Below are 21,597 nucleotides of genomic sequence, written 5' to 3'. Positions count from 1 at the left end.
GCGTCCAGGCACAGGACTTCTGCTGCTGCTGACTAAATGGCCTCCTTAATTGGATCATTTGAGTAGCCAGCACACCTGTGCAGGTAGGGCATGACATGATAGGCAGCTGCCTTGATAGCGGGTGGGTGCTGAATGTTCCTAATTGACAAAATAAGATTAATGCTTATGAAGAAATATAAAATCTCATCCCTTCCCCAATATCGCGCCACACCCCTACCCCTTAATTCCCTGGTTGAACTTGATGGACATATGTCTTTTTTCGACCGTACTAACTATGTAACTATGTAACATAACATGGGGGGGGGGGGTCTCCTGGCTGTTCACACAGGTGTGTCATTGCTGTACATTGACCATGCATTGCTTCTGTGGTATTGCAAAGGCAAAGACAAATGCTTCCAGCCATCCATTGCACTAATGGATTGGTCATCAGCTGGCTGTCTATGTCCCGCATCAATATAGACCAAAGTACAGAGGGTTAGGCTATGCTATTGTGCACCTACCTGATGCATCAGAAGGTGCGAGGCCCTTGCTAAATTCTGTGCACAGACTTTGAGATCTATGCTTTAGACTGTATCTAAACCTGCTCCAACATGGACTGACATTCTGGCCTACTTTCAGCCGATGCGACTTGTCTGTCGCTGAACAGTCGCTTTTTATGTATTCAGCACCTATGTATAATGTTGTAAAAATGCTCTAGAAGCTAAAGTCGCAGAAATGTCACACATATTTGGCCTGCAACTTTCTGTGCGACAAATTCAGACAGGAAAAATCAGTATAAATCCTTAGAAAATTATCCCCCAGTGTCTCCATCTGCTGGCGGTATTGAATAAGCATTGCTGCACTGATGGGGTATGCATTAGACGAAAAAAAAGAAGAAAAAGAAGAATAATACGCCCAGAAAAGAGGCGAAAAGGAGAAAAACGTAAAAAAACGTGAAAAAAAAGTAAGAGGAAGAGAAGGGAAAAAAAGGTGGAAATGGGTTTAAAAGTGATTTCGGCGGAGAAATATATATATATATATATATATATATATATATATATATATATATGCGCACACACACACATAGATATAAACGTATTCTCCGTTGAGATATTGCAGCCGCTGCTGTGTCCAGGCCCAGGAGCCTTAGCACTGTGCTGTGATGTCACTCAATACCACTGACATCACTAGGTGTAAACAACATCTCTCCTTTGCTGTGTATGTGACTATGGAGCTGTTTGGTGATGTCGTCTATTACGGCCTTCATAGAAGCAACAGGAGATTGTTGCATCCATCTTGAACCCTCAGAACTACAGTGCTATGATGTCACTCACTTCCACAGGCCTTGCAGAGTGTAAACAACAACAACCCAGCTTTGTTGTGTATGTAACCATAGGGATTTGTGATGTCACCTAGAACCTTCACAGCAGCGACAGCTTTATGAGGAGCATCAGCACTGCTCTGCCTGAGCAGAACCATCACCGCCATAGGTTGTCAAATAACCCGGATTTAACCCACACAGGTAAGTCCAATGGGGTGCAGGCATGTCCTCTATGCTTACAGCTTCCCGTGGGTGTTGGTTTGATACCGTTTGGGGACAGCCAAGGAGGCATCTGCAGGCAACAAAGGTAGGTGTGTGCTTGTGTGTGTGTTTCCTATGCAGATCCTAAGCCCAGTGTCACATGCAAGTAGGAGGAGTAAGAAGGGTTCCTGGCAAATCCGGGTTATGGATTGCATTTAAAAAGGCCCCGTGGGAGTGCAATGGGCCCCTGTCTTGCTGCTTAGCAATAAAAGTATGGGTTTAGGTTCTGCTGTGTGTACTGGTGGTTGACTGCCCCCCAGCCCAGAGTGTGCATGGAAAATTGTCTGGCAGCCTCCCTGACAGCAAGCAGTGATAGTGCCCATGAAGGGGACCTTGTTGGGCCCGCCCCTTTCACGGTTATCGCTTCTCGGCCTTTTGGCTAAGATCAAGTGTAGTATCTGTTCTTATCAGTTTAATATCTGATACGTCCCCTATCTGGGGACCATATATTAAATGGATTTTTGAGAACGGGGGCCGATTTCGAAGCTTGCTTCCGTCGCCCTATGCATTGACCCGATATGGCAGTATCTTCGGGTACAGTGCACCACCCCCTTACAGGGTTAAAAAGAAAGATTCCTACTTTCATTGCTACCTGCTTGCTGGCTAGCCAGCTAGCCAGCCCTGTGGGCCTTGCTGCTGCTGCAGCCAAAAAACAAAAGGTGGTGCTGCTGCTGCTTCTGCTGCTTCTGCTTCTGCTTGTGTCTGGCCCCTGTTGGAGCGTCCAGGCACAGGACTTCTGCTGCTGCTGACTAAATGGCCTCCTTAATTGGATCATTTGAGTAGCCAGCACACCTGTGCAGGTAGGGCATGACATGATAGGCAGCTGCCTTGATAGCGGGTGGGTGCTGAATGTTCCTAATTGACAAAATAAGATTAATGCTTATGAAGAAATATAAAATCTCATCCCTTCCCCAATATCGCGCCACACCCCTACCCCTTAATTCCCTGGTTGAACTTGATGGACATATGTCTTTTTTCGACCGTACTAACTATGTAACTATGTAACATAACATGGGGGGGGGGGGGGGGGGTCTCCTGGCTGTTCACACAGGTGTGTCATTGCTACATTGACCATGCATTGCTTCTGTGGTATTGCAAAGGCAAAGACAAATGCTTCCAGCCATCCATTGCACTAATGGATTGGTCATCAGCTGGCTGTCTATGTCCCGCATCAATATAGACCAAAGTACAGAGGGTTAGGCTATGCTATTGTGCACCTACCTGATGCATCAGAAGGTGCGAGGCCCTTGCTAAATTCTGTGCACAGACTTTGAGATCTATGCTTTAGACTGTATCTAAACCTGCTCCAACATGGACTGACATTCTGGCCTACTTTCAGCCGATGCGACTTGTCTGTCGCTGAACAGTCGCTTTTTATGTATTCAGCACCTATGTATAATGTTGTAAAAATGCTCTAGAAGCTAAAGTCGCAGAAATGTCACACATATTTGGCCTGCAACTTTCTGTGCGACAAATTCAGACAGGAAAAATCAGTATAAATCCTTAGAAAATTATCCCCCAGTGTCTCCATCTGCTGGCGGTATTGAATAAGCATTGCTGCACTGATGGGGTATGCATTAGACGAAAAAAAAGAAGAAAAAGAAGAATAATACGCCCAGAAAAGAGGCGAAAAGGAGAAAAACGTAAAAAAACTTGAAAAAAAAGTAAGAGGAAGAGAAGGGAAAAAAAGGTGGAAATGGGTTTAAAAGTGATTTCGGCGGAGAAATATATATATATATATATATATATATATATATATATATATATATATGCGCACACACACACATAGATATAAACGTATTCTCCGTTGAGATATTGCAGCCGCTGCTGTGTCCAGGCCCAGGAGCCTTAGCACTGTGCTGTGATGTCACTCAATACCACTGACATCACTAGGTGTAAACAACATCTCTCCTTTGCTGTGTATGTGACTATGGAGCTGTTTGGTGATGTCGTCTATTACGGCCTTCATAGAAGCAACAGGAGATTGTTGCATCCATCTTGAACCCTCAGAACTACAGTGCTATGATGTCACTCACTTCCACAGGCCTTGCAGAGTGTAAACAACAACAACCCAGCTTTGTTGTGTATGTAACCATAGGGATTTGTGATGTCACCTAGAACCTTCACAGCAGCGACAGCTTTATGAGGAGCATCAGCACTGCTCTGCCTGAGCAGAACCATCACCGCCATAGGTTGTCAAATAACCCGGATTTAACCCACACAGGTAAGTCCAATGGGGTGCAGGCATGTCCTCTATGCTTACAGCTTCCCGTGGGTGTTGGTTTGATACCGTTTGGGGACAGCCAAGGAGGCATCTGCAGGCAACAAAGGTAGGTGTGTGCTTGTGTGTGTGTTTCCTATGCAGATCCTAAGCACAGTGTCACATGCAAGTAAGTGGAGTAAGAAGGGTTCCTGGCAAATCCGGGTTATGGATTGCATTTAAAAAGGACCCGTGGGAGTGCAATGGGCCCCTGTCTTGCTGCTTAGCAATAATGGTATGGGTTTAGGTTCTGCTGTGTGTACTGGTGGTTGACTGCCCCCCAGCCCAGAGTGTGCATGGAAAATTGTCTGGCAGCCTCCCTGACAGCAAGCAGTGATAGTGCCCATGAAGGGGACCTTGTTGGGCCCGCCCCTTTCACGGTTATCGCTTCTCGGCCTTTTGGCTAAGATCAAGTGTAGTATCTGTTCTTATCAGTTTAATATCTGATACGTCCCCTATCTGGGGACCATATATTAAATGGATTTTTGAGAACGGGGGCCGATTTCGAAGCTTGCTTCCGTCGCCCTATGCATTGACCCGATATGGCAGTATCTTCGGGTACAGTGCACCACCCCCTTACAGGGTTAAAAAGAAAGATTCCTACTTTCATTGCTACCTGCTTGCTGGCTAGCCAGCTAGCCAGCCCTGTGGGCCTTGCTGCTGCTGCAGCCAAAAAACAAAAGGTGGTGCTGCTGCTGCTTCTGCTGCTTCTGCTTCTGCTTGTGTCTGGCCCCTGTTGGAGCGTCCAGGCACAGGACTTCTGCTGCTGCTGACTAAATGGCCTCCTTAATTGGATCATTTGAGTAGCCAGCACACCTGTGCAGGTAGGGCATGACATGATAGGCAGCTGCCTTGATAGCGGGTGGGTGCTGAATGTTCCTAATTGACAAAATAAGATTAATGCTTATGAAGAAATATAAAATCTCATCCCTTCCCCAATATCGCGCCACACCCCTACCCCTTAATTCCCTGGTTGAACTTGATGGACATATGTCTTTTTTCGACCGTACTAACTATGTAACTATGTAACATAACATGGGGGGGGGGGGGGTCTCCTGGCTGTTCACACAGGTGTGTCATTGCTGTACATTGACCATGCATTGCTTCTGTGGTATTGCAAAGGCAAAGACAAATGCTTCCAGCCATCCATTGCACTAATGGATTGGTCATCAGCTGGCTGTCTATGTCCCGCATCAATATAGACCAAAGTACAGAGGGTTAGGCTATGCTATTGTGCACCTACCTGATGCATCAGAAGGTGCGAGGCCCTTGCTAAATTCTGTGCACAGACTTTGAGATCTATGCTTTAGACTGTATCTAAACCTGCTCCAACATGGACTGACATTCTGGCCTACTTTCAGCCGATGCGACTTGTCTGTCGCTGAACAGTCGCTTTTTATGTATTCAGCACCTATGTATAATGTTGTAAAAATGCTCTAGAAGCTAAAGTCGCAGAAATGTCACACATATTTGGCCTGCAACTTTCTGTGCGACAAATTCAGACAGGAAAAATCAGTATAAATCCTTAGAAAATTATCCCCCAGTGTCTCCATCTGCTGGCGGTATTGAATAAGCATTGCTGCACTGATGGGGTATGCATTAGACGAAAAAAAAGAAGAAAAAGAAGAATAATACGCCCAGAAAAGAGGCGAAAAGGAGAAAAACGTAAAAAAACGTGAAAAAAAAGTAAGAGGAAGAGAAGGGAAAAAAAGGTGGAAATGGGTTTAAAAGTGATTTCGGCGGAGAAATATATATATATATATATATATATATATATATATATATATATATATATGCGCACACACACACATAGATATAAACGTATTCTCCGTTGAGATATTGCAGCCGCTGCTGTGTCCAGGCCCAGGAGCCTTAGCACTGTGCTGTGATGTCACTCAATACCACTGACATCACTAGGTGTAAACAACATCTCTCCTTTGCTGTGTATGTGACTATGGAGCTGTTTGGTGATGTCGTCTATTACGGCCTTCATAGAAGCAACAGGAGATTGTTGCATCCATCTTGAACCCTCAGAACTACAGTGCTATGATGTCACTCACTTCCACAGGCCTTGCAGAGTGTAAACAACAACAACCCAGCTTTGTTGTGTATGTAACCATAGGGATTTGTGATGTCACCTAGAACCTTCACAGCAGCGACAGCTTTATGAGGAGCATCAGCACTGCTCTGCCTGAGCAGAACCATCACCGCCATAGGTTGTCAAATAACCCGGATTTAACCCACACAGGTAAGTCCAATGGGGTGCAGGCATGTCCTCTATGCTTACAGCTTCCCGTGGGTGTTGGTTTGATACCGTTTGGGGACAGCCAAGGAGGCATCTGCAGGCAACAAAGGTAGGTGTGTGCTTGTGTGTGTGTTTCCTATGCAGATCCTAAGCCCAGTGTCACATGCAAGTAGGAGGAGTAAGAAGGGTTCCTGGCAAATCCGGGTTATGGATTGCATTTAAAAAGGCCCCGTGGGAGTGCAATGGGCCCCTGTCTTGCTGCTTAGCAATAATGGTATGGGTTTAGGTTCTGCTGTGTGTACTGGTGGTTGACTGCCCCCCAGCCCAGAGTGTGCATGGAAAATTGTCTGGCAGCCTCCCTGACAGCAAGCAGTGATAGTGCCCATGAAGGGGACCTTGTTGGGCCCGCCCCTTTCACGGTTATCGCTTCTCGGCCTTTTGGCTAAGATCAAGTGTAGTATCTGTTCTTATCAGTTTAATATCTGATACGTCCCCTATCTGGGGACCATATATTAAATGGATTTTTGAGAACGGGGGCCGATTTCGAAGCTTGCTTCCGTCGCCCTATGCATTGACCCGATATGGCAGTATCTTCGGGTACAGTGCACCACCCCCTTACAGGGTTAAAAAGAAAGATTCCTACTTTCATTGCTACCTGCTTGCTGGCTAGCCAGCTAGCCAGCCCTGTGGGCCTTGCTGCTGCTGCAGCCAAAAAACAAAAGGTGGTGCTGCTGCTGCTTCTGCTGCTTCTGCTTCTGCTTGTGTCTGGCCCCTGTTGGAGCGTCCAGGCACAGGACTTCTGCTGCTGCTGACTAAATGGCCTCCTTAATTGGATCATTTGAGTAGCCAGCACACCTGTGCAGGTAGGGCATGACATGATAGGCAGCTGCCTTGATAGCGGGTGGGTGCTGAATGTTCCTAATTGACAAAATAAGATTAATGCTTATGAAGAAATATAAAATCTCATCCCTTCCCCAATATCGCGCCACACCCCTACCCCTTAATTCCCTGGTTGAACTTGATGGACATATGTCTTTTTTCGACCGTACTAACTATGTAACTATGTAACATAACATGGGGGGGGGGGGGTCTCCTGGCTGTTCACACAGGTGTGTCATTGCTGTACATTGACCATGCATTGCTTCTGTGGTATTGCAAAGGCAAAGACAAATGCTTCCAGCCATCCATTGCACTAATGGATTGGTCATCAGCTGGCTGTCTATGTCCCGCATCAATATAGACCAAAGTACAAAGGGTTAGGCTATGCTATTGTGCACCTACCTGATGCATCAGAAGGTGCGAGGCCCTTGCTAAATTCTGTGCACAGACTTTGAGATCTATGCTTTAGACTGTATCTAAACCTGCTCCAACATGGACTGACATTCTGGCCTACTTTCAGCCGATGCGACTTGTCTGTCGCTGAACAGTCGCTTTTTATGTATTCAGCACCTATGTATAATGTTGTAAAAATGCTCTAGAAGCTAAAGTCGCAGAAATGTCACACATATTTGGCCTGCAACTTTCTGTGCGACAAATTCAGACAGGAAAAATCAGTATAAATCCTTAGAAAATTATCCCCCAGTGTCTCCATCTGCTGGCGGTATTGAATAAGCATTGCTGCACTGATGGGGTATGCATTAGACGAAAAAAAAGAAGAAAAAGAAGAATAATACGCCCAGAAAAGAGGCGAAAAGGAGAAAAACGTAAAAAAACGTGAAAAAAAAGTAAGAGGAAGAGAAGGGAAAAAAAGGTGGAAATGGGTTTAAAAGTGATTTCGGCGGAGAAATATATATATATATATATATATATATATATATATATATATATATATATATGCGCACACACACACATAGATATAAACGTATTCTCCGTTGAGATATTGCAGCCGCTGCTGTGTCCAGGCCCAGGAGCCTTAGCACTGTGCTGTGATGTCACTCAATACCACTGACATCACTAGGTGTAAACAACATCTCTCCTTTGCTGTGTATGTGACTATGGAGCTGTTTGGTGATGTCGTCTATTACGGCCTTCATAGAAGCAACAGGAGATTGTTGCATCCATCTTGAACCCTCAGAACTACAGTGCTATGATGTCACTCACTTCCACAGGCCTTGCAGAGTGTAAACAACAACAACCCAGCTTTGTTGTGTATGTAACCATAGGGATTTGTGATGTCACCTAGAACCTTCACAGCAGCGACAGCTTTATGAGGAGCATCAGCACTGCTCTGCCTGAGCAGAACCATCACCGCCATAGGTTGTCAAATAACCCGGATTTAACCCACACAGGTAAGTCCAATGGGGTGCAGGCATGTCCTCTATGCTTACAGCTTCCCGTGGGTGTTGGTTTGATACCGTTTGGGGACAGCCAAGGAGGCATCTGCAGGCAACAAAGGTAGGTGTGTGCTTGTGTGTGTGTTTCCTATGCAGATCCTAAGCCCAGTGTCACATGCAAGTAGGAGGAGTAAGAAGGGTTCCTGGCAAATCCGGGTTATGGATTGCATTTAAAAAGGCCCCGTGGGAGTGCAATGGGCCCCTGTCTTGCTGCTTAGCAATAATGGTATGGGTTTAGGTTCTGCTGTGTGTACTGGTGGTTGACTGCCCCCCAGCCCAGAGTGTGCATGGAAAATTGTCTGGCAGCCTCCCTGACAGCAAGCAGTGATAGTGCCCATGAAGGGGACCTTGTTGGGCCCGCCCCTTTCACGGTTATCGCTTCTCGGCCTTTTGGCTAAGATCAAGTGTAGTATCTGTTCTTATCAGTTTAATATCTGATACGTCCCCTATCTGGGGACCATATATTAAATGGATTTTTGAGAACGGGGGCCGATTTCGAAGCTTGCTTCCGTCGCCCTATGCATTGACCCGATATGGCAGTATCTTCGGGTACAGTGCACCACCCCCTTACAGGGTTAAAAAGAAAGATTCCTACTTTCATTGCTACCTGCTTGCTGGCTAGCCAGCTAGCCAGCCCTGTGGGCCTTGCTGCTGCTGCAGCCAAAAAACAAAAGGTGGTGCTGCTGCTGCTTCTGCTGCTTCTGCTTCTGCTTGTGTCTGGCCCCTGTTGGAGCGTCCAGGCACAGGACTTCTGCTGCTGCTGACTAAATGGCCTCCTTAATTGGATCATTTGAGTAGCCAGCACACCTGTGCAGGTAGGGCATGACATGATAGGCAGCTGCCTTGATAGCGGGTGGGTGCTGAATGTTCCTAATTGACAAAATAAGATTAATGCTTATGAAGAAATATAAAATCTCATCCCTTCCCCAATATCGCGCCACACCCCTACCCCTTAATTCCCTGGTTGAACTTGATGGACATATGTCTTTTTTCGACCGTACTAACTATGTAACTATGTAACATAACATGGGGGGGGGGGGGGTCTCCTGGCTGTTCACACAGGTGTGTCATTGCTGTACATTGACCATGCATTGCTTCTGTGGTATTGCAAAGGCAAAGACAAATGCTTCCAGCCATCCATTGCACTAATGGATTGGTCATCAGCTGGCTGTCTATGTCCCGCATCAATATAGACCAAAGTACAGAGGGTTAGGCTATGCTATTGTGCACCTACCTGATGCATCAGAAGGTGCGAGGCCCTTGCTAAATTCTGTGCACAGACTTTGAGATCTATGCTTTAGACTGTATCTAAACCTGCTCCAACATGGACTGACATTCTGGCCTACTTTCAGCCGATGCGACTTGTCTGTCGCTGAACAGTCGCTTTTTATGTATTCAGCACCTATGTATAATGTTGTAAAAATGCTCTAGAAGCTAAAGTCGCAGAAATGTCACACATATTTGGCCTGCAACTTTCTGTGCGACAAATTCAGACAGGAAAAATCAGTATAAATCCTTAGAAAATTATCCCCCAGTGTCTCCATCTGCTGGCGGTATTGAATAAGCATTGCTGCACTGATGGGGTATGCATTAGACGAAAAAAAAGAAGAAAAAGAAGAATAATACGCCCAGAAAAGAGGCGAAAAGGAGAAAAACGTAAAAAAACGTGAAAAAAAAGTAAGAGGAAGAGAAGGGAAAAAAAGGTGGAAATGGGTTTAAAAGTGATTTCGGCGGAGAAATATATATATATATATATATATATATATATATATATATATATATATATGCGCACACACACACATAGATATAAACGTATTCTCCGTTGAGATATTGCAGCCGCTGCTGTGTCCAGGCCCAGGAGCCTTAGCACTGTGCTGTGATGTCACTCAATACCACTGACATCACTAGGTGTAAACAACATCTCTCCTTTGCTGTGTATGTGACTATGGAGCTGTTTGGTGATGTCGTCTATTACGGCCTTCATAGAAGCAACAGGAGATTGTTGCATCCATCTTGAACCCTCAGAACTACAGTGCTATGATGTCACTCACTTCCACAGGCCTTGCAGAGTGTAAACAACAACAACCCAGCTTTCTTTGTTGTGTATGTAACCATAGGGATTTGTGATGTCACCTAGAACCTTCACAGCAGCGACAGCTTTATGAGGAGCATCAGCACTGCTCTGCCTGAGCAGAACCATCACCGCCATAGGTTGTCAAATAACCCGGATTTAACCCACACAGGTAAGTCCAATGGGGTGCAGGCATGTCCTCTATGCTTACAGCTTCCCGTGGGTGTTGGTTTGATACCGTTTGGGGACAGCCAAGGAGGCATCTGCAGGCAACAAAGGTAGGTGTGTGCTTGTGTGTGTGTTTCCTATGCAGATCCTAAGCCCAGTGTCACATGCAAGTAGGAGGAGTAAGAAGGGTTCCTGGCAAATCCGGGTTATGGATTGCATTTAAAAAGGCCCCGTGGGAGTGCAATGGGCCCCTGTCTTGCTGCTTAGCAATAATGGTATGGGTTTAGGTTCTGCTGTGTGTACTGGTGGTTGACTGCCCCCCAGCCCAGAGTGTGCATGGAAAATTGTCTGGCAGCCTCCCTGACAGCAAGCAGTGATAGTGCCCATGAAGGGGACCTTGTTGGGCCCGCCCCTTTCACGGTTATCGCTTCTCGGCCTTTTGGCTAAGATCAAGTGTAGTATCTGTTCTTATCAGTTTAATATCTGATACGTCCCCTATCTGGGGACCATATATTAAATGGATTTTTGAGAACGGGGGCCGATTTCGAAGCTTGCTTCCGTCGCCCTATGCATTGACCCGATATGGCAGTATCTTCGGGTACAGTGCACCACCCCCTTACAGGGTTAAAAAGAAAGATTCCTACTTTCATTGCTACCTGCTTGCTGGCTAGCCAGCTAGCCAGCCCTGTGGGCCTTGCTGCTGCTGCAGCCAAAAAACAAAAGGTGGTGCTGCTGCTGCTTCTGCTGCTTCTGCTTCTGCTTGTGTCTGGCCCCTGTTGGAGCGTCCAGGCACAGGACTTCTGCTGCTGCTGACTAAATGGCCTCCTTAATTGGATCATTTGAGTAGCCAGCACACCTGTGCAGGTAGGGCATGACATGATAGGCAGCTGCCTTGATAGCGGGTGGGTGCTGAATGTTCCTAATTGACAAAATAAGATTAATGCTTATGAAGAAATATAAAATCTCATCCCTTCCCCAATATCGCGCCACACCCCTACCCCTTAATTCCCTGGTTGAACTTGATGGACATATGTCTTTTTTCGACCGTACTAACTATGTAACTATGTAACATAACATGGGGGGGGGGGGGGGGTCTCCTGGCTGTTCACACAGGTGTGTCATTGCTGTACATTGACCATGCATTGCTTCTGTGGTATTGCAAAGGCAAAGACAAATGCTTCCAGCCATCCATTGCACTAATGGATTGGTCATCAGCTGGCTGTCTATGTCCCGCATCAATATAGACCAAAGTACAGAGGGTTAGGCTATGCTATTGTGCACCTACCTGATGCATCAGAAGGTGCGAGGCCCTTGCTAAATTCTGTGCACAGACTTTGAGATCTATGCTTTAGACTGTATCTAAACCTGCTCCAACATGGACTGACATTCTGGCCTACTTTCAGCCGATGCGACTTGTCTGTCGCTGAACAGTCGCTTTTTATGTATTCAGCACCTATGTATAATGTTGTAAAAATGCTCTAGAAGCTAAAGTCGCAGAAATGTCACACATATTTGGCCTGCAACTTTCTGTGCGACAAATTCAGACAGGAAAAATCAGTATAAATCCTTAGAAAATTATCCCCCAGTGTCTCCATCTGCTGGCGGTATTGAATAAGCATTGCTGCACTGATGGGGTATGCATTAGACGAAAAAAAAGAAGAAAAAGAAGAATAATACGCCCAGAAAAGAGGCGAAAAGGAGAAAAACGTAAAAAAACGTGAAAAAAAAGTAAGAGGAAGAGAAGGGAAAAAAAGGTGGAAATGGGTTTAAAAGTGATTTCGGCGGAGAAATATATATATATATATATATATATATATATATATATATATATGCGCACACACACACATAGATATAAACGTATTCTCCGTTGAGATATTGCAGCCGCTGCTGTGTCCAGGCCCAGGAGCCTTAGCACTGTGCTGTGATGTCACTCAATACCACTGACATCACTAGGTGTAAACAACATCTCTCCTTTGCTGTGTATGTGACTATGGAGCTGTTTGGTGATGTCGTCTATTACGGCCTTCATAGAAGCAACAGGAGATTGTTGCATCCATCTTGAACCCTCAGAACTACAGTGCTATGATGTCACTCACTTCCACAGGCCTTGCAGAGTGTAAACAACAACAACCCAGCTTTGTTGTGTATGTAACCATAGGGATTTGTGATGTCACCTAGAACCTTCACAGCAGCGACAGCTTTATGAGGAGCATCAGCACTGCTCTGCCTGAGCAGAACCATCACCGCCATAGGTTGTCAAATAACCCGGATTTAACCCACACAGGTAAGTCCAATGGGGTGCAGGCATGTCCTCTATGCTTACAGCTTCCCGTGGGTGTTGGTTTGATACCGTTTGGGGACAGCCAAGGAGGCATCTGCAGGCAACAAAGGTAGGTGTGTGCTTGTGTGTGTGTTTCCTATGCAGATCCTAAGCCCAGTGTCACATGCAAGTAGGAGGAGTAAGAAGGGTTCCTGGCAAATCCGGGTTATGGATTGCATTTAAAAAGGCCCCGTGGGAGTGCAATGGGCCCCTGTCTTGCTGCTTAGCAATAATGGTATGGGTTTAGGTTCTGCTGTGTGTACTGGTGGTTGACTGCCCCCCAGCCCAGAGTGTGCATGGAAAATTGTCTGGCAGCCTCCCTGACAGCAAGCAGTGATAGTGCCCATGAAGGGGACCTTGTTGGGCCCGCCCCTTTCACGGTTATCGCTTCTCGGCCTTTTGGCTAAGATCAAGTGTAGTATCTGTTCTTATCAGTTTAATATCTGATACGTCCCCTATCTGGGGACCATATATTAAATGGATTTTTGAGAACGGGGGCCGATTTCGAAGCTTGCTTCCGTCGCCCTATGCATTGACCCGATATGGCAGTATCTTCGGGTACAGTGCACCACCCCCTTACAGGGTTAAAAAGAAAGATTCCTACTTTCATTGCTACCTGCTTGCTGGCTAGCCAGCTAGCCAGCCCTGTGGGCCTTGCTGCTGCTGCAGCCAAAAAACAAAAGGTGGTGCTGCTGCTGCTTCTGCTGCTTCTGCTTCTGCTTGTGTCTGGCCCCTGTTGGAGCGTCCAGGCACAGGACTTCTGCTGCTGCTGACTAAATGGCCTCCTTAATTGGATCATTTGAGTAGCCAGCACACCTGTGCAGGTAGGGCATGACATGATAGGCAGCTGCCTTGATAGCGGGTGGGTGCTGAATGTTCCTAATTGACAAAATAAGATTAATGCTTATGAAGAAATATAAAATCTCATCCCTTCCCCAATATCGCGCCACACCCCTACCCCTTAATTCCCTGGTTGAACTTGATGGACATATGTCTTTTTTCGACCGTACTAACTATGTAACTATGTAACATAACATGGGGGGGGGGGGGGGGGGGGTCTCCTGGCTGTTCACACAGGTGTGTCATTGCTGTACATTGACCATGCATTGCTTCTGTGGTATTGCAAAGGCAAAGACAAATGCTTCCAGCCATCCATTGCACTAATGGATTGGTCATCAGCTGGCTGTCTATGTCCCGCATCAATATAGACCAAAGTACAGAGGGTTAGGCTATGCTATTGTGCACCTACCTGATGCATCAGAAGGTGCGAGGCCCTTGCTAAATTCTGTGCACAGACTTTGAGATCTATGCTTTAGACTGTATCTAAACCTGCTCCAACATGGACTGACATTCTGGCCTACTTTCAGCCGATGCGACTTGTCTGTCGCTGAACAGTCGCTTTTTATGTATTCAGCACCTATGTATAATGTTGTAAAAATGCTCTAGAAGCTAAAGTCGCAGAAATGTCACACATATTTGGCCTGCAACTTTCTGTGCGACAAATTCAGACAGGAAAAATCAGTATAAATCCTTAGAAAATTATCCCCCAGTGTCTCCATCTGCTGGCGGTATTGAATAAGCATTGCTGCACTGATGGGGTATGCATTAGACAAAAAAAAAGAAGAAAAAGAAGAATAATACGCCCAGAAAAGAGGCGAAAAGGAGAAAAACGTAAAAAAACGTGAAAAAAAAGTAAGAGGAAGAGAAGGGAAAAAAAGGTGGAAATGGGTTTAAAAGTGATTTCGGCGGAGAAATATATATATATATATATATATATATATATATATATATATATGCGCACACACACACATAGATATAAACGTATTCTCCGTTGAGATATTGCAGCCGCTGCTGTGTCCAGGCCCAGGAGCCTTAGCACTGTGCTGTGATGTCACTCAATACCACTGACATCACTAGGTGTAAACAACATCTCTCCTTTGCTGTGTATGTGACTATGGAGCTGTTTGGTGATGTCGTCTATTACGGCCTTCATAGAAGCAACAGGAGATTGTTGCATCCATCTAGAACCCTCAGAACTACAGTGCTATGATGTCACTCACTTCCACAGGCCTTGCAGAGTGTAAACAACAACAACCCAGCTTTGTTGTGTATGTAACCATAGGGATTTGTAATGTCACCTAGAACCTTCACAGCAGCGACAGCTTTATGAGGAGCATCAGCACTGCTCTGCCTGAGCAGAACCATCACCGCCATAGGTTGTCAAATAACCCGGATTTAACCCACACAGGTAAGTCCAATGGGGTGCAGGCATGTCCTCTATGCTTACAGCTTCCCGTGGGTGTTGGTTTGATACCGTTTGGGGACAGCCAAGGAGGCATCTGCAGGCAACAAAGGTAGGTGTGTGCTTGTGTGTGTGTTTCCTATGCAGATCCTAAGCCCAGTGTCACATGCAAGTAGGAGGAGTAAGAAGGGTTCCTGGCAAATCCGGGTTATGGATTGCATTTAAAAAGGCCCCGTGGGAGTGCAATGGGCCCCTGTCTTGCTGCTTAGCAATAATGGTATGGGTTTAGGTTCTGCTGTGTGTACTGGTGGTTGACTGCCCCCCAGCCCAGAGTGTGCATGGAAAATTGTCTGGCAGCCTCCCTGACAGCAAGCAGTGATAGTGCCCATGAAGGGGACCTTGTTGGGCCCGCCCCTTTCACGGTTATCGCTTCTCGGCCTTTTGGCTAAGATCAAGTGTAGTATCTGTTCTTATCAGTTTTTCATGCCGGTGGACAGTAACGCCGGTATGGGGCTGGTGGGGATGGGTGCTGCATGGAGGATGCAGGTGTACCAGGGCTTTCCGGGGCTGGTTCTGAGGAATCAGCTCGACGGCTGCCCCGATGTGACCTGTTCCCTCCGGGTCTCGCCATGAGGCTGAGAGGGTCTAGAGCCGAGGTACTTTGTGCCTCGGGGAGTGGTGACCCCGAGGTGCCGAAACTCACTGGGAGAATAGGCTCACTGAGTTGAAGCACGGGCACCATAATCTCTTCACCTTGTGGCACTCACCTCTTGATTCCCGGCCTTCTGGCTAGGATCAGAGAAATTTTTATAGATCCGGCCGGATGTCCGGGCAGTATATCTGCACACATTCACTTATTTATTTCTTTTTTGTCTCACTGTGTCACTTTTTGCGTGTTGTGTGTTCACAGGATTTGTCAGGATGCGGTAGCCCTTCTGGGTGTCCCTCCTGGCGGTCTAGGGGAGGTGTGTGTGGCCATTAGGTTCCGCACCTCCCTGCAAACACCCCGGGTACTCCTGCTTTGGCAGGGTACCTACCGTAATCGGCTCTGCGGGCAGATACCTTGGCTAACGCCAAGGGGGATGCCGGGAGCATTTGTGGTCCCCTAGTAGCTTCGGCGAAAAGGGACATCGAACCTGGAACCTCGCAGGTACCTTTTGGTCCGGAGGCGAAGGGTAAGGTTTGTTGGGGGGCCTCTCTCCTATCGGAGAAGGGCTTGCGATAGACCGCATCCTTTGTGCACGTTTTTTTAGTGTAACACGTTTGCACTTTTTCTTGCACTTTGGGTGAATCGAAAGCACGTTCCTCGGCTTTAAAAAAAAAAAAAAAAAAAAATCTGTTCTTATCAGTTTAATATCTGATACGTCCCCTATCTGGGGACCATATATTAAATGGATTTTTGAGAACGGGGGCCGATTTCGAAGCTTGCTTCCGTCGCCCTATGCATTGACCCGATATGGCAGTATCTTCGGGTACAGTGCACCACCCCCTTACAGGGTTAAAAAGAAAGATTCCTACTTTCATTGCTACCTGCTTGCTGGCTAGCCAGCTAGCCAGCCCTGTGGGCCTTGCTGCTGCTGCAGCCAAAAAACAAAAGGTGGTGCTGCTGCTGCTTCTGCTGCTTCTGCTTCTGCTTGTGTCTGGCCCCTGTTGGAGCGTCCAGGCACAGGACTTCTGCTGCTGCTGACTAAATGGCCTCCTTAATTGGATCATTTGAGTAGCCAGCACACCTGTGCAGGTAGGGCATGACATGATAGGCAGCTGCCTTGATAGCGGGTGGGTGCTGAATGTTCCTAATTGACAAAATAAGATTAATGCTTATGAAGAAATATAAAATCTCATCCCTTCCCCAATATCGCGCCACACCCCTACCCCTTAATTCCCTGGTTGAACTTGATGGACATATGTCTTTTTTCGACCGTACTAACTATGTAACTATGTAACATAACATGGGGGGGGGGGGGTCTCCTGGCTGTTCACACAGGTGTGTCATTGCTGTACATTGACCATGCATTGCTTCTGTGGTATTGCAAAGGCAAAGACAAATGCTTCCAGCCATCCATTGCACTAATGGATTGGTCATCAGCTGGCTGTCTATGTCCCGCATCAATATAGACCAAAGTACAGAGGGTTAGGCTATGCTATTGTGCACCTACCTGATGCATCAGAAGGTGCGAGGCCCTTGCTAAATTCTGTGCACAGACTTTGAGATCTATGCTTTAGACTGTATCTAAACCTGCTCCAACATGGACTGACATTCTGGCCTACTTTCAGCCGATGCGACTTGTCTGTCGCTGAACAGTCGCTTTTTATGTATTCAGCACCTATGTATAATGTTGTAAAAATGCTCTAGAAGCTAAAGTCGCAGAAATGTCACACATATTTGGCCTGCAACTTTCTGTGCGACAAATTCAGACAGGAAAAATCAGTATAAATCCTTAGAAAATTATCCCCCAGTGTCTCCATCTGCTGGCGGTATTGAATAAGCATTGCTGCACTGATGGGGTATGCATTAGACGAAAAAAAAGAAGAAAAAGAAGAATAATACGCCCAGAAAAGAGGCGAAAAGGAGAAAAACGTAAAAAAACGTGAAAAAAAAGTAAGAGGAAGAGAAGGGAAAAAAAGGTGGAAATGGGTTTAAAAGTGATTTCGGCGGAGAAATATATATATATATATATATATATATATATATATATATATGCGCACACACACACATAGATATAAACGTATTCTCCGTTGAGATATTGCAGCCGCTGCTGTGTCCAGGCCCAGGAGCCTTAGCACTGTGCTGTGATGTCACTCAATACCACTGACATCACTAGGTGTAAACAACATCTCTCCTTTGCTGTGTATGTGACTATGGAGCTGTTTGGTGATGTCGTCTATTACGGCCTTCATAGAAGCAACAGGAGATTGTTGCATCCATCTTGAACCCTCAGAACTACAGTGCTATGATGTCACTCACTTCCACAGGCCTTGCAGAGTGTAAACAACAACAACCCAGCTTTGTTGTGTATGTAACCATAGGGATTTGTGATGTCACCTAGAACCTTCACAGCAGCGACAGCTTTATGAGGAGCATCAGCACTGCTCTGCCTGAGCAGAACCATCACCGCCATAGGTTGTCAAATAACCCGGATTTAACCCACACAGGTAAGTCCAATGGGGTGCAGGCATGTCCTCTATGCTTACAGCTTCCCGTGGGTGTTGGTTTGATACCGTTTGGGGACAGCCAAGGAGGCATCTGCAGGCAACAAAGGTAGGTGTGTGCTTGTGTGTGTGTTTCCTATGCAGATCCTAAGCCCAGTGTCACATGCAAGTAGGAGGAGTAAGAAGGGTTCCTGGCAAATCCGGGTTATGGATTGCATTTAAAAAGGCCCCGTGGGAGTGCAATGGGCCCCTGTCTTGCTGCTTAGCAATAATGGTATGGGTTTAGGTTCTGCTGTGTGTACTGGTGGTTGACTGCCCCCCAGCCCAGAGTGTGCATGGAAAATTGTCTGGCAGCCTCCCTGACAGCAAGCAGTGATAGTGCCCATGAAGGGGACCTTGTTGGGCCCGCCCCTTTCACGGTTATCGCTTCTCGGCCTTTTGGCTAAGATCAAGTGTAGTATCTGTTCTTATCAGTTTAATATCTGATACGTCCCCTATCTGGGGACCATATATTAAATGGATTTTTGAGAACGGGGGCCGATTTCGAAGCTTGCTTCCGTCGCCCTATGCATTGACCCGATATGGCAGTATCTTCGGGTACAGTGCACCACCCCCTTACAGGGTTAAAAAGAAAGATTCCTACTTTCATTGCTACCTGCTTGCTGGCTAGCTAGCTAGCCAGCCCTGTGGGCCTTGCTGCTGCTGCAGCCAAAAAACAAAAGGTGGTGCTGCTGCTGCTTCTGCTGCTTCTGCTTCTGCTTGTGTCTGGCCCCTGTTGGAGCGTCCAGGCACAGGACTTCTGCTGCTGCTGACTAAATGGCCTCCTTAATTGGATCATTTGAGTAGCCAGCACACCTGTGCAGGTAGGGCATGACATGATAGGCAGCTGCCTTGATAGCGGGTGGGTGCTTAATGTTCCTAATTGACAAAATAAGATTAATGCTTATGAAGAAATATAAAATCTCATCCCTTCCCCAATATCGCGCCACACCCCTACCCCTTAATTCCCTGGTTGAACTTGATGGACATATGTCTTTTTTCGACCGTACTAACTATGTAACTATGTAACATAACATGGGGGGGGGGGGGGGGGGTCTCCTGGCTGTTCACACAGGTGTGTCATTGCTGTACATTGACCATGCATTGCTTCTGTGGTATTGCAAAGGCAAAGACAAATGCTTCCAGCCATCCATTGCACTAATGGATTGGTCATCAGCTGGCTGTCTATGTCCCGCATCAATATAGACCAAAGTACAGAGGGTTAGGCTATGCTATTGTGCACCTACCTGATGCATCAGAAGGTGCGAGGCCCTTGCTAAATTCTGTGCACAGACTTTGAGATCTATGCTTTAGACTGTATCTAAACCTGCTCCAACATGGACTGACATTCTGGCCTACTTTCAGCCGATGCGACTTGTCTGTCGCTGAACAGTCGCTTTTTATGTATTCAGCACCTATGTATAATGTTGTAAAAATGCTCTAGAAGCTAAAGTCGCAGAAATGTCACACATATTTGGCCTGCAACTTTCTGTGCGACAAATTCAGACAGGAAAAATCAGTATAAATCCTTAGAAAATTATCCCCCAGTGTCTCCATCTGCTGGCGGTATTGAATAAGCATTGCTGCACTGATGGGGTATGCATTAGACGAAAAAAAAGAAGAAAAAGAAGAATAATACGCCCAGAAAAGAGGCGAAAAGGAGAAAAACGTAAAAAAACGTGAAAAAAAAGTAAGAGGAAGAGAAGGGAAAAAAAGGTGGAAATGGGTTTAAAAGTGATTTCGGCGGAGAAATATATATATATATATATATATATATATATATATATATGCGCACACACACACATAGATATAAACGTATTCTCCGTTGAGATATTGCAGCCGCTGCTGTGTCCAGGCCCAGGAGCCTTAGCACTGTGCTGTGATGTCACTCAATACCACTGACATCACTAGGTGTAAACAACATCTCTCCTTTGCTGTGTATGTGACTATGGAGCTGTTTGGTGATGTCGTCTATTACGGCCTTCATAGAAGCAACAGGAGATTGTTGCATCCATCTTGAACCCTCAGAACTACAGTGCTATGATGTCACTCACTTCCACAGGCCTTGCAGAGTGTAAACAACAACAACCCAGCTTTGTTGTGTATGTAACCATAGGGATTTGTGATGTCACCTAGAACCTTCACAGCAGCGACAGCTTTATGAGGAGCATCAGCACTGCTCTGCCTGAGCAGAACCATCACCGCCATAGGTTGTCAAATAACCCGGATTTAACCCACACAGGTAAGTCCAATGGGGTGCAGGCATGTCCTCTATGCTTACAGCTTCCCGTGGGTGTTGGTTTGATACCGTTTGGGGACAGCCAAGGAGGCATCTGCAGGCAACAAAGGTAGGTGTGTGCTTGTGTGTGTGTTTCCTATGCAGATCCTAAGCCCAGTGTCACATGCAAGTAGGAGGAGTAAGAAGGGTTCCTGGCAAATCCGGGTTATGGATTGCATTTAAAAAGGCCCCGTGGGAGTGCAATGGGCCCCTGTCTTGCTGCTTAGCAATAATGGTATGGGTTTAGGTTCTGCTGTGTGTACTGGTGGTTGACTGCCCCCCAGCCCAGAGTGTGCATGGAAAATTGTCTGGCAGCCTCCCTGACAGCAAGCAGTGATAGTGCCCATGAAGGGGACCTTGTTGGGCCCGCCCCTTTCACGGTTATCGCTTCTCGGCCTTTTGGCTAAGATCAAGTGTAGTATCTGTTCTTATCAGTTTAATATCTGATACGTCCCCTATCTGGGGACCATATATTAAATGGATTTTTGAGAACGGGGGCCGATTTCGAAGCTTGCTTCCGTCGCCCTATGCATTGACCCGATATGGCAGTATCTTCGGGTACAGTGCACCACCCCCTTACAGGGTTAAAAAGAAAGATTCCTACTTTCATTGCTACCTGCTTGCTGGCTAGCCAGCTAGCCAGCCCTGTGGGCCTTGCTGCTGCTGCAGCCAAAAAACAAAAGGTGGTGCTGCTGCTGCTTCTGCTGCTTCTGCTTCTGCTTGTGTCTGGCCCCTGTTGGAGCGTCCAGGCACAGGACTTCTGCTGCTGCTGACTAAATGGCCTCCTTAATTGGATCATTTGAGTAGCCAGCACACCTGTGCAGGTAGGGCATGACATGATAGGCAGCTGCCTTGATAGCGGGTGGGTGCTGAATGTTCCTAATTGACAAAATAAGATTAATGCTTATGAAGAAATATAAAATCTCATCC

General features: G+C 46.4%; 10 non-coding genes across 10 annotated transcripts; all 10 read left to right on the top strand.

Moving 5' to 3' along the window:
• The first annotated feature begins 1,920 nt into the window (after positions 1 to 1,920).
• On the top strand, positions 1,921 to 2,111 carry LOC130320988 (U2 spliceosomal RNA). Its single transcript, XR_008866795.1, has one exon. It is a non-coding gene; the product is annotated as a U2 spliceosomal RNA (small nuclear RNA).
• Positions 2,112 to 4,204: 2,093 nt separating this feature from the next.
• LOC130320987 (U2 spliceosomal RNA) lies at positions 4,205 to 4,395 on the top strand. Its single transcript, XR_008866794.1, has one exon. It is a non-coding gene; the product is annotated as a U2 spliceosomal RNA (small nuclear RNA).
• Positions 4,396 to 6,488: 2,093 nt separating this feature from the next.
• LOC130320986 (U2 spliceosomal RNA) lies at positions 6,489 to 6,679 on the top strand. Its single transcript, XR_008866793.1, has one exon. It is a non-coding gene; the product is annotated as a U2 spliceosomal RNA (small nuclear RNA).
• Positions 6,680 to 8,773: 2,094 nt separating this feature from the next.
• On the top strand, positions 8,774 to 8,964 carry LOC130320985 (U2 spliceosomal RNA). Its single transcript, XR_008866792.1, has one exon. It is a non-coding gene; the product is annotated as a U2 spliceosomal RNA (small nuclear RNA).
• Positions 8,965 to 11,061: 2,097 nt separating this feature from the next.
• On the top strand, positions 11,062 to 11,252 carry LOC130320984 (U2 spliceosomal RNA). The gene has a single exon (XR_008866791.1). It is a non-coding gene; the product is annotated as a U2 spliceosomal RNA (small nuclear RNA).
• A 2,089-nt stretch (positions 11,253 to 13,341) lies between these two features.
• LOC130320983 (U2 spliceosomal RNA) lies at positions 13,342 to 13,532 on the top strand. Its single transcript, XR_008866790.1, has one exon. It is a non-coding gene; the product is annotated as a U2 spliceosomal RNA (small nuclear RNA).
• Positions 13,533 to 15,625: 2,093 nt separating this feature from the next.
• On the top strand, positions 15,626 to 15,813 carry LOC130321075 (U2 spliceosomal RNA). The gene has a single exon (XR_008866862.1). It is a non-coding gene; the product is annotated as a U2 spliceosomal RNA (small nuclear RNA).
• A 692-nt stretch (positions 15,814 to 16,505) lies between these two features.
• On the top strand, positions 16,506 to 16,688 carry LOC130321052 (U2 spliceosomal RNA). The gene has a single exon (XR_008866849.1). It is a non-coding gene; the product is annotated as a U2 spliceosomal RNA (small nuclear RNA).
• Positions 16,689 to 18,772: 2,084 nt separating this feature from the next.
• LOC130320982 (U2 spliceosomal RNA) lies at positions 18,773 to 18,963 on the top strand. The gene has a single exon (XR_008866789.1). It is a non-coding gene; the product is annotated as a U2 spliceosomal RNA (small nuclear RNA).
• A 2,087-nt stretch (positions 18,964 to 21,050) lies between these two features.
• On the top strand, positions 21,051 to 21,241 carry LOC130320981 (U2 spliceosomal RNA). The gene has a single exon (XR_008866788.1). It is a non-coding gene; the product is annotated as a U2 spliceosomal RNA (small nuclear RNA).
• Positions 21,242 to 21,597: the final 356 nt, after the last annotated feature.

Source organism: Hyla sarda, unplaced genomic scaffold, assembly GCF_029499605.1.
Source record: "Hyla sarda isolate aHylSar1 unplaced genomic scaffold, aHylSar1.hap1 scaffold_223, whole genome shotgun sequence".
NCBI classification, from domain to species: Eukaryota; Metazoa; Chordata; class Amphibia; order Anura; family Hylidae; genus Hyla; species Hyla sarda.
The sequence above is the reverse complement of the archived record's forward strand: the minus strand, read 5'-3'. Positions and strand labels throughout refer to the sequence as shown.